This window comes from Trichechus manatus, unplaced genomic scaffold (assembly GCF_000243295.1).
Source record: "Trichechus manatus latirostris isolate Lorelei unplaced genomic scaffold, TriManLat1.0 scaffold00047, whole genome shotgun sequence".
In the NCBI taxonomy this organism is placed as follows: domain Eukaryota; kingdom Metazoa; phylum Chordata; class Mammalia; order Sirenia; family Trichechidae; genus Trichechus; species Trichechus manatus.
The window spans coordinates 4,221,599-4,233,995 of record NW_004443983.1 but is presented as its reverse complement, the minus strand read 5'-3'; the positions used below and the strand labels follow the sequence as shown (position 1 = coordinate 4,233,995).

The window sequence follows — 12,397 nt, the reverse complement described above, 5'->3', positions numbered from 1 at the left end:
AGACAAGGATGCCCTTTATCACCACTCTTATTCAATATTGTGCTGGAGGTCCTAGCCAGAGCAATTAGACTAGAAAAAGAAATAAAGAGCATCCAGATTGGTAGGGAAGAAGTCAAAGTATTTCTATTTGCAGATATGATCTTATACACAGAAAACCCCAAAGAATCCACAAGAAAACTACTGGAACTAATAGAAGACTTCAGCAAAATATCAAGATACAAGATAAACATACAAAAATCAGTTGGATTCCTCTACACCAACGAAGAGAACTGCGAAGAGGAAATCACCAAACCAATACCATTTACAATAGCCTCCAAGCATAAAATACTTAAGAATAAATCTAACCAGAGACGTAAAAGACCTATACAATGAAAACTACGAGACACTACTGCAATAAACCAAAAGAGACCTGCGTAAGGGGAAAAACATACCTTGCTCATGGATAGGAAGATTCAATTTTGTGAAAATGTCTATTCTGTCCAAAGCAATCTACAGATACAGTGCAATCCCAATCCAAATCCCACTGGCATTTTTTAATTAGATGGAGAAACAAATCACCAACTTCATATGGAAAGGGAAGAGGCCCTGAAAAAGTAAAGCATTACTCAAGAAGAAGAACAAAGTGGGAGGCCTCACACTACCTGTTTTAGAACCTATCATACTGTCATGGTAGTCAAAAAGCCTGGGACTGGTGCAACAACAGAGATCTAGACTAATGGAAAAGAATTGAGAATCCAGACATAAATTCATCCACCAAGAGCAGGTGATATTCGACAAAGGCCCAAAGTCCGTTAATTGGGGTAAAGACAGTCTCTTTAACAAATGATGCTGGCATAACCAGCTATCCATCTGCAAAAAACTGAAACAAGACCCATATCTCACACCATGCACAAAAACTAGCTCAAAATGGATCCAAGACCTAAATATAAAATCAAAAACGATAAAGATTGTAGAATAAAAAATAGGGACAATGCTAGGAGCCCAAATACAAGGCATAAACAGAATACAAACTATAATTAACAAGCACATCCACCAGAAGAGAGACTAGATAACTGGGAGCTCCTAAAAATCAAATACTTATGCTCATCAAAAGACTTTGCCAAAAGAGTAAAAAGACAACCTAAAGACTGGGAAAAATTTTTTTGCTAGGACAAATCCAATCAGCATCTAATCTCTAAAATCTACAAGATACTGCAAAACCTCAACAACGAAAAGACAAATAACCCAGTTAAAAAATGGGCAAAGGATATGAACAGGCACTTTGCCAAAGAAGACCTTCAGGTGGCTAACAGACACATGAAGAAATGCTCACGATCATTAACCATTATAGAAATGCAAATCAAAACTACCATATCATCTCACCCCAACAAGGCTAGCATTAATCCAAAAAACAGAAAATAATAAATGCTGGAGATGTTGTGTAGAGACTGGAACACTTATACACTGTTGGTGGGAATGTAAAATGGTACAACCACTTTGGAATTTGATTTGGCGCTTCCTTAAAAAGCTAGAAATAGAAGTACCATATGATCCAGCTATCCCGCTCCTTGGAATATATCCTAGAGAAATAAGAGCCATCACACGAATAGGTATTTGCACACCCATGTTCACTGCAGCATTGTTCGTGACAGCAAAAAGATGGAAATAACCTAGGTGCCCATCAACAGATGAAGGGATAAACGAATTATGGTATATTCACACAATGGAATACTACGCAATGGTAAAGAACAATGATGAAGCTGAGAAACATAACATGAAAGAATCTGGAGGGTATTATCCTGAGAGAATTTAGTCAGTCACAGAAGGACAAATATTGTATAAGACCACTATTATAAGAACTCAAGTAAAGGTTTAAACACAGAAGAAAACATTCTTTGATGGTTATGAGGGTGGGGAGGGAAGGTGAGAGTTATTCACCAACTAGATAGTAGACAAGAATTATCTTAGGTGAAGGGAAGGACAGCACACACTACAGGAGAAGTCAGCCCAACTGGACTAAACCAAAGCTATGTAGTTTCCTGAACACAATCAAACACTTTGAGGGACAGAATAGCAGTGGTAGGGGTCTGGGGACCATGCTTTCAGGGGACATCTAGGTCAATTGGCATAACAAAGTTTATTAATATTCTGCATCCCACTTTGGTGAGTGGCATCTGGGGTCTTAAAAGCTCTCAAGTGGCCATCTAAGATGCATCAACTGGTCCCAACCACCTGGAGTAAAGGAGAATGAAGAACACCAAAGACACAAGGAAAGTAGTAGCCCAAGATACAGAAAGGGCCACGTAGACCAGAGACTTCATCAGCCTGAGACCAGAAGAACTAGATGATGCCAGGCTACCACTAATGACCACCCTGACAGGGAACAAACAAGAGAGTCCCTGATGGAGCAGGGGAAGGGTGGGATGCAGAACTCAAATTCTTATAAAAAAAGATCAGACTTAATGGTCTGACTGGGACTAGAGGAAACCCAGAAAGCATGACCCCTGGACTCTGTGTCAACCCAGAACTAAAACCATTACCGAGGCCAACTCTTCAGACAAAGATTGGACTGGACTGTAGGACATAAAACGATACTCATGAACAGTGTGCTTCTTAGTTCAACTAGACACATGAGACTAAATGGGCAGCTTCTATCCGGAGGTGAGCTGACAAGGCAGAGAGGGTCAGGAGCTGGTTGAATGGACACGGGAAATCAGGGGTGGAAAGGAAGAGTGTACTGTCACAGTATTGGGAGAGCAATTAGGGTCACATAACAATGTATGTATAAATTTTTGCATGACAGTCTAACTTGAATTGTAAACTTTCACTTAAATTACAGGAATTAAAAAAAAAAAAGGCCAATACTAGTCCATTTCAGCTCACTAACGCCTAGGATATTGATATTTATGCTTTTCATTTCACTTTTGATGATTTCCAATTTTCCTAGATTCATACTTCGTACGTTCCATGTTCTGATTATTAATGGATGCTTGCAGCTGTTTCTTATCATTTTGAGTCATGCCACATCAGTAAGTGGATGCCCCAAAAGCTTGACTCTATCCACGTCATTAAGGTCAACTCTACTTTGAGGAGGCAGCTCCTCCCCAGTTGTCTTTTGAGTGCCTTCCAACCTGAGGGGCTCATCTTCCAGCACTATATCAGCTTTTCACTGGCTTCGCCTTTTCATAGTAGACTGCTGGTCCTTCTTCGTAGTCTGTCTTTTTCTGAAAGCTCAGCTGAAACTTGTCCGCCATGGGGGACCCTGCTGGTATTTGAATTTCGGTGGCAGCTTCCAGCATCACAGCAACACACAAGCCCCCACAGTATGACAAACTGGCAGACACGTGGGGAAATGTTTTTAAAAAACAAAACAAGACAAAATTTATTTTAATATACTTTCTTTTTTAGAGCAGTCTTCAATTTACAGCAAGATTGTGCACAAAGTACAGAGTTCCCATACCTTTCCTTTCCCCCTGCACACTGTTCTCTTATTATTAACCCCCCTGTACATTGTTCTCTTACTATTAACCTAGTGCATTCATGTGATACATTTATTACAATTGATAAACCAGTATTGATATATTATTAGTTACTAAAGTCCATAGTTTACATTAAGGTTCATCTTTGTGTTGTACAGTTCTATGGGTTTGATAAATGCATAATGTCATGCATCATTAGAACAGTGTTGCTGCCCTAAATATATCCCATGCACCACCTATTTATCTTTCCATTTCCTTCCCCCAAATGCCTAGCAACCACTGATATTTTCATCATTTCTATAGTTTTGCCTTTTCGCAAATGTCATATATTTGGAATCATATAGTATGTAACTTTTCAAACTGGCTTCTTTCACTTAGCAATATGCATTTAAGTTTCCTCCATGTCTTTTTGTAGCTTGATAATTCATTTCTCTTTATTACTAAATAATACTCCATTGTATGGATGTTTCACAGTTTATTTATTCATGCATTAAAGGACATCTTGGCTGCTTCCAATTTTTGGCAGTTACAAATAAGGTTGCTATAAACATTTGTATGATTTCAATTCATTTAAGTGAATATCTAGGAGCACAATTGCTGGATCATGTGGTAAGCCTATGTTTAGGTTTGTGAGAAACTGCCAGACTCTCTTCTAAAGTGAGTATACAATTTTGCATTCCCACCAGTAATTAATGAGAGTTTCTATTGGTTCATATCCTTCTCAACGTTTGATGTTGTTGGTGTTTTGGATTTTAGCAATTTTAATAAACATATAGTGGTATATCATTGTTTTTTTAATTTGCAATTCCCTAATGACATATGATGTTGAGCACTTTTCGTATTTGGCATCCGCATGTCTTTTTTGGTGAGGTATCTATTTAGATATTTTGGCCATTTTGTAATCAGGTTGTTCTTACTATTGAGTTTTAAGAGTTGTTTGTACATTTTAGACAGAAGTCCTATATCTGACATGTGTTTTGCAAATGTTTTCTCCCTGTTCCTTGCTTGTCTCTTCATTCTCTTAAGTGTCTTTTGCAGTGCAGACATTTTTAGTTTTAAGGAAGTCCAAGTTATTTTTTCTTCTATGGATTATTTATACTTTCGGTATTTTAAAGTCATCACCAAACTCAAGGTCCCCTAGATTTTCTCCTATATTATCTTCTAGAAATTGTATACTTTTGTGCTTTACATTTAGCTCTCTGATTTTTTTGAGTTGATTTTTGTGAAAGATGTAAATTCTGTGTCTACGTTTGTTGATTGACTGCATGTGGATGTCTAGGTGTTCCAGTACCATTTGTTGAAAAAAAACTCCTTTCTCCATTGAATTGCCTTTGCTCCTTTGTCAGCCAATGATATTTTAGTAATATTTCGAATTAAGCAGGCTTGGGTACAGTTAGGTGGTAGAACTTACTCTATTTTTTATTTTTATGTATTTTTTCTTTTTTCATTTTTAATTAGGTAATCATTTAAAGACTTTCTACTGTAATAAAGAAGCTCATGGTTATGTTGCTGATAAATCAACTAAAACTTACATTCAGGGATTATAGCCACATTATTTCATAACTCAGATGGCATAGGCACTGATCAATCACAAAAGCCTCATACAGTGAACATCAGTCACTGTATGACAGGGTCAGTGTGCAGTGGTCACATACCAGCCATGTTTACACTACAATAGGATGTATGCACAATAATTTGAGTGCAGGTGCAACATGTCCGTGTGGGAAGCAGCCCCTTTGGGATTTAGGAGTTACAGACTATCAACAATGGAAACATTTTTCTTCTTTTTCATTTCAATCAAGTTGATTTGAAATGTGTACTCAAAATTCATTTTGAAGGAAGGCTTTTTATTATTAAGCAAAGCTATCTGGGCATAACATGAACACTTTAGTGCCTTTTTATTTAAAAAACGCAATACTCGTATAACCAGTATGTAACACAAATAAGAGACTCTATAAAGTACTTTTAGGTGTCTGCTTCTCTAGAGGAGGAGCCTAAGATTCAGAGAGATTATTCAACTCTTTGAATTTTCAGCTACAGCCAGAGTTTGAACTCCAGTCGTTGGATCCCAGAAGCTTTGTTTTCTTCAGAAACCCTGTGCTAACTCTGGCAAATTCTGGATTCAAGTGTTAAGGGAATGGTATGAAATGGCAGAAAGAGCTCTAATCTCAAACCCTAATCTGAACTCTCTCTGCAGAACATTCTACAACCTGGGGTCTCAGAGCATTTTCACTAGGGTGTAATAGTATTTTCAAAGTTCTGCTTTTTATATACATAGTTCTTTTGTTGTTGCTGTTATAGAAAAATCCTTCTTCTGGGCAAGTGGCGTTTAGCACATTATTTAAAAATACAGTTAACCTTGATGTAAGTTTCTTCCTCACTTAACAATTCTGTCTTTTTGCATTTGCCATTCTGAGCAACAGAATGTTTTCTTCAAAATATTTTCCCATTTTTTCCCAAGACTTAAAAAGGGGGGCAGAAAAAAGCAAAGAAAGAAATTCAAGATGAAATATTAAACTCCAGCCCAGGGAACATTTTCACAATGGTTGCATAAAATTTTAGAAATAGGACCATGGGATATATATGCCTGGGTTAAATTTTTTCATTCCTGGAGGTTAACTGGCAGATATTTGAGCCACTTTAGTACCTTTTGGTATTGTGGCAGATACTGGTGCAGCTGCCTAAAAAACAACGAAGCTGGTCTGCGCCATATTTGAATGTTGAGAGCCATTCATACGAGCGGATGCTTCCCAGAGGAATGATTGCGTGAATTTTTTTGTGTCTTTTGGCTTCTGTACAGTGAGATAAGGCTTGCAAGTATGTTTACTATTTCTTTCGTGTTATTGGGAAGGTACGGTTACTGGTATTCAGAAATATTCAAGTAAATGAGCTATTTTTGGGTTGGGAACAATTTGTGACGCGCTTCCTGGGCCATGTGATCCATATGTCCTGCATGTGTGGTGTGGTTCATAGAAGATGGGACTGATATGTCCCGCTTGCAGTTGGTGCCCTAGTTTTTCAAATAATGATAAAAAATAACAATAATGATTCAGCATCCATTCCATCAATGAAAAAACATAGCAAAACCAGAAAATTCCAAAAAAATTATTTATCCATGAAAGGGTTATGATGGAAAGCCTGACATGTTTCCACTCCACAGATTCACGGAAAGTAGTGCTATAATTCTATTCATTCATTTTCTTCAAAACTAATTATGAGGATCTAAATCAAAATGAAGGTTACAAAGGAAAGGGAGAAAAGAAATCCACTGATTTCCTCACCACCATAGATTAACAATATATAATAATGAATATAAAAAGGCCTCTGTGCACCTCAAGAAAAAGTCTACTCAAGTCGACAAGGTTCCAAGGAAAAATGGAAAGCACTTAATTTTGTAAGAGCCACTTACCCAAAGAATTGTGCTTATGATGAAGGCCATTGTCGCTCTATACATCTGTTACTCTGTGAAGTTGTGTGCCTGGTTGATAATGGCTCTTGCTAAGTAAATGTGAGATAGAACAAACAGTGAGTATTCCATTCACTGCAAAAAGGAGATCTCCTGCAAAGAAAATGAAGGCTGTTAAAAATGCCTCCTGCAACTTTTGGAGGTGGGAATGACTACTAATGCATCAGTTAGATGCTTTATCTTCCACTCTTTTTGTACTAAATAGTATTGGACAATTAACTCGCAACCATATCTCAATATCTCTGGATAACAAGTGGCACCTATAGGCGCTAACATTATTTCTGAAAATGTAGTTTTTTTTTTTATTCCTACTAAAATTTTTCCAGAGCAGAAGTTTATGGTGAAATAGTTAATGCACGTATAACTAAACACAAACAAATGTCTATGTCAGAGAATTTCTTTCTCCATGGATCAGTTGATTTTTTAAAACCACTAATAATAAGAGTCTTTAATCTTTGAAACTTTATTTGTTAGAAAATATAGAGGTCACTTATCTACCTCTAAGACAGAACTTTCAAATACGAGTTTGCGGTAAAGACTATATAAGGAGCCCTAGTGGTGCAGTGGGTAATCATTTGGCTGATATCTGAAAGGTTGGCGGTTGAAACCCACCAACCGCTCCATGGGAGAAAGATGTGTCAGTCTGCTTCCATAAAGACTATGGCGTTGGAAATCCTATGGGGCAGTTCTCCTCTGTCCTACAGGGTCGCTATGAGTCGAATCAACTCAATGGCAATGACTTTGGGTAGACACTATAAAATATTATATAACATCATATAATTTCTAAAGATATTACTTTTGAATATAGGCTGATAATTTCTTGAAACACTTTATGGAGTTGCCAGGTTAAGCACAAACATATCTAATACAGAAATTGTTTAATTATTGTAAGTATCATACAATCATTTTTTATCATCAACAGTTACTGAGCAGCTACTCTGCACAAGATATTGTGCTGGACTGAGTGATGTTGAGTTGTTCAGTCAGGGTCTGTCTTCACAAAACGCTTTTATTTTTGATAGAGAAATTATAAAATCACAATGGTCATTCAAAGAAAGAAGAGATTATTTAAATTTTGTGAACCAGAGGCCTGGATAAAGAGAGTGGAATTAGGAAATAACAATTGTGCTCTTACATTAAAACTATTTCAATGGTGGTTAACCTAGAATTTTTCTTCCACATGAATATCCTTGACAGGAAGTGTCATTTATTTTTCCATTTGCAATAATTCATCATATAATTGTCACTGAATAACCAGGTAGATTTATGTTTCCTTACAATTTCTAACTTGATGAGTCTTCAATAAAATGCAGATATTGATTATTATATGTTTTGATGAAAACCGTTCTTTCATTTAGATAACTTGGCTTAGGGGTTTTTTGTTTGATTTTCTTCATCAGTGTACCTAAGTGGTTGTGACTAAAAGAACCCATCATGACCATAACTACTATTGACAGATGATAGCCTTTGCATTGCCTGAGACAGCAATAAAATTAATTTGGTCTGTTCTGGAGACCTCTTATGAACTCCCACGAGTCTAAAATAAATCCATCCTTCCTTCCTTTACTCCCCTCCTTTTCTTTTTTCCCTACCTGCCTCCATCCATCATCCTTCTTTCTCCCCTTGCCTTTTCTTTTAAAATAAAATTCTACAAATTATCTACAGATTAAATACCGGAAGCTACACCATCAAGTTTCATTAAGGATGTCAAATGCTGCTTCATTTTAAATCTATTTCGAATGCAGAGATACCGCCAAATGCAATCTCTAGCTTAATGCAAAGTGTTTCCAAGTGTGACTATCTAATCCATTTTTGGGCAGAGTATAATCAGATATAGTGTGAGTAGTAAGTGGATAATTTCTTTGTCCACAGATAATTCACCAGAGCAGATATTCACTACCTGCGTATCTTTACCGACAGTTTTTTTTTCACGACAACTAATTATTCAGGATGTTCTGTATATTTGGCTCATGATGGAACAAACATTTGAGACTTGGAAAAACATAATACAGCATATATGTCATGAACAAGCTACTGCAGGAATCTGTGGCCATATCCCGATTTAAATTCTTACTATTTGGATTCAATATGCAATCAGGGCAAGATTTGAAAGATGATGATTTGCATGATTCTGTATATAGTATAGTATACAGATTTTCACAAAAATAACCTGAAAGATGTGAGCTATTTGGAATATTGTGCTAATATGTGTACATTTTCTTTATGGAAAAAATTATTGTCTTAAGTTTTATTTTCATCAGGTCACTGTATTTACTTTTATTATATGTATGTTTATAAATCTGTTTATAATGGATTCTGGTTTCCTTTCTCATTAATTATAAACATTCTGTTAGGTACTGAAAAGCAATTGAAACTTTGGTGGTCTACCCTCTTTTTGTTTCTTGTCATGCACTGGAGGGAGTCTTGCTTTGAGAAAATCCACTGGCTAAATTGCCCATGACTTTAGGATATTTCTTCCCCATGCATTTTTTTCTTCCAGGATGCCAGTTTTCTGTCTCTCCATGAAAATATTTCTTTTGATGAAATATTTCGTTAAAATTTACCTTGCCCCCAAAACTTTCCAGGTTAACAATCTTACACCTATTCAACTTTGTTCAAGAGCTCCTTCAGCGCATAGGGATGGAAATCTGTGTTCATGATTTCATTTGTGCATTTCATTTATATTTATATTCCAAGATAATCTCTTCTATTTTATTGCATTTTCCTAAAGCATATATTACATAAAGATGTGGAGATCATGGATTATCATAAACCATGCCCAGTGGACTGATTTAAGTGAAGAATTCACCATCACCCCTTTGCATTTAAGAATTCCCATATGTATGACATTTTGTTGGGCCACTTATGGTTACAAAGTCATAGAAGCTGTTTCTGAATGGAACGATTATTTGGGATTGATTCTCCTCCTTAATAATTCATTTTATAGTCATGGTCTCTTACGTATGTACTTCCTCTTCTCCTGGGGGGCAGGGGTCAGAGGGCTCGGTTTCTCACAGAGTGAGAGTGTTCCCTTTGTAAGTTTCCCATCTCTGACTGGAATACTAAGTGGGGCTCCCATACAGGATGTGTGATGTCTAATTAATATCAAATGGAGGCTGAAGACGTAATTTTAGTTTATTACCTTTGGATATGTGTTCCGGGTCTGTGGCTGGTTGTAAGGGAGACAAAACAATTGTATTTTTATCCAGATGGTTACTGTTAGTGTCTGATTATTATCTAAAACTCCTTGTCCATGTTTCAGCTGAGAATAGTTGCTCCCAGTAGACCAAGAATTCTTTTCAGCCCTGAAATTCAATTGACTTCCAGCTAAAGCCCCAGTGGGACCTGCCTAAGAGTATCTGAGGGCAGGGTTTGGACACTTGTGAGTTACAGCCTGTCACTTTCAGGTTTCCCATTTGTTGCTCTTAGTTCCCAAGTGGCAGGTATTGCCTCTGTCCTGCTGACCGCACTGTCTTGTGGACACAAGACAAATGGTTCCAGGTTCTCTGTTAGCCAAGCAAAGGCACTTTTAAAATTCAGTTATTTTCTGCCCATTTCGAATATCACAGAACTATTTTGACGAAATCTGTAGTCTCACCATCCACAAGTTTTCGGTGGTGAGTTAAACAAATACCCTCATACCTGTAGATTTTTTACCTAGCAACACCTTCCGTATCTGATAACACATCACCTCTCTCTCTCTCTCTTTTTTTTAAGACACATTTATTCAGCATCATGATCAGATTATTACAATTAGCAATCAGCAGCATAGGGGGAATAAAAAGAAAACTACATTAAAATGCTTTGTTGGAATGCTTTACACTTTCCACAGAACAGAAACTAACCTGTTACACAATTAATCACAAATAAAGTCCCCCAGTTTTTTTCCCGTACCATAAATATTATCTAAAACTGTCTTCTTTGTAGCAGCTAGGCCCTGCCACCACTGTGCTTGGCTGAGTTCACGAATCTGTTGTAACCTGTAGCTTCCCTGTCACTTCTCTGGCTCTCCTCTCCTGCTAACCTTTGTTTCTTGGCAGTTATTAAAACCTTCTGCCACTGCCATAGCTACTGCTGCTGCTTGAACCACCATTGCCACCTTGGTTTCATGGTTTGGCAAAGTATTGACATTCACCACCATAAGGGACAGAGCTTCTGCTGCCAATGTTTCCTCCCTTCGTGGGTCCAAAATTTGAAGATTGAATGTTGTAATTGCCAAAATCATTGTAGCTTCCACCACCTCCAAAATTGCTTCCACTACCACTGCAAAAGCTGCCTTCCCCTTCTCCATTGTTCTAGCTGCTGCCATACCCACTGCCCTGGTTTCCATAACCCTGTCCACCACTTTCATAGCCTCTGCTTCCTCCAGAGTAACCAGGGCTACCTCCGTCATAACTACTATCATTACCAAATCCATTGTTACCATCCCCACTGCCTCCATATTCACCACCACCATGGTTTCCACCAAAGCCACTTCACCCCCTGGTTTCCTCCATGACCAAACTTGTCTTTCCCACCAAAACCACACCACACCGAAGTTTCCAGAACCACTTTGACCTCTTTGGCTGGATGAGGCATTGGCTATCTCTTGCTTCGACAGGGCTTTCCTTATTTCATGGTTGTGGCCATTCACAGTGTGGTATTTCTGAATGACAATCTTATCTACAGAATCATGGTTATCAAAAGTAACAAAAGCAAAGCCACCCTTCTTGCCACTGCCTCAGTCAGTCATGATTTCAATTGCTTCAATTTTCCCATACTGCTCAAAACAATGTCTTAAGTGATTTTCTTCAGTGTCTTTTTAATGCCAAAAACAAAGATCTTTTTCGCAGTTAAGTGGGCACCTGGTTTTGAGAGTCTTCTTGTGAGACAGCCCTTTGGTTCCACAACTCTTCCATCCACCTTCTGTGGCCTTGCATTCATGGCTGCATCCACCTCCTCCACCACAGAATAAATGACAAACCAAAGCCTCTGGGGCACTTGGTGTTTGGATCTCTCATTACCACACAGTCCGTAAGTGTGCCCCATTGCTCAGAATGACTCCTCAGACTGTAATGTATTGTTTCAAAGCTCAACCCTCCAATGAAGAGTTTCTGCAGCTGTTTGGGCTTTTTAAGAGACTCTGACTCAGACATGACAGCAGTGGGAAGAAAGACTTTAATTAATGATGCTTCCTCAGTGGTGTCCCCTGGCAGAAAGCTGATAATACACCATCTCTTACCACTCAATTACTTATAAGTGCCTCCACTGAAAAAAGTTTGGGCTAGCTGCAAAACAATTTTTGTCATAACCAAAAGTATAATGATAAAAGTTGAGTAGAACTACTTTTCTCTTGACTTCCAAGCAGGAAATTAAGATGAAAAGTAAAGATTCCTAAGATAAGTATTGTCCTGAGTTCCGAGTATAATAAGATCCAAGGTTACAATAAAGATTCAAGCTCTTGAGTTAGGACCATTCACTCAGAAAAATTATA

General features: G+C 37.7%; 1 pseudogene; it reads right to left on the bottom strand.

The window, feature by feature from the left end:
* Positions 1 to 10,952: 10,952 nt before the first annotated feature.
* LOC101347591 (heterogeneous nuclear ribonucleoprotein A1 pseudogene) lies at positions 10,953 to 12,155 on the bottom strand (annotated as a pseudogene).
* Between the last annotated feature and the right edge of the window lie 242 nt (positions 12,156 to 12,397).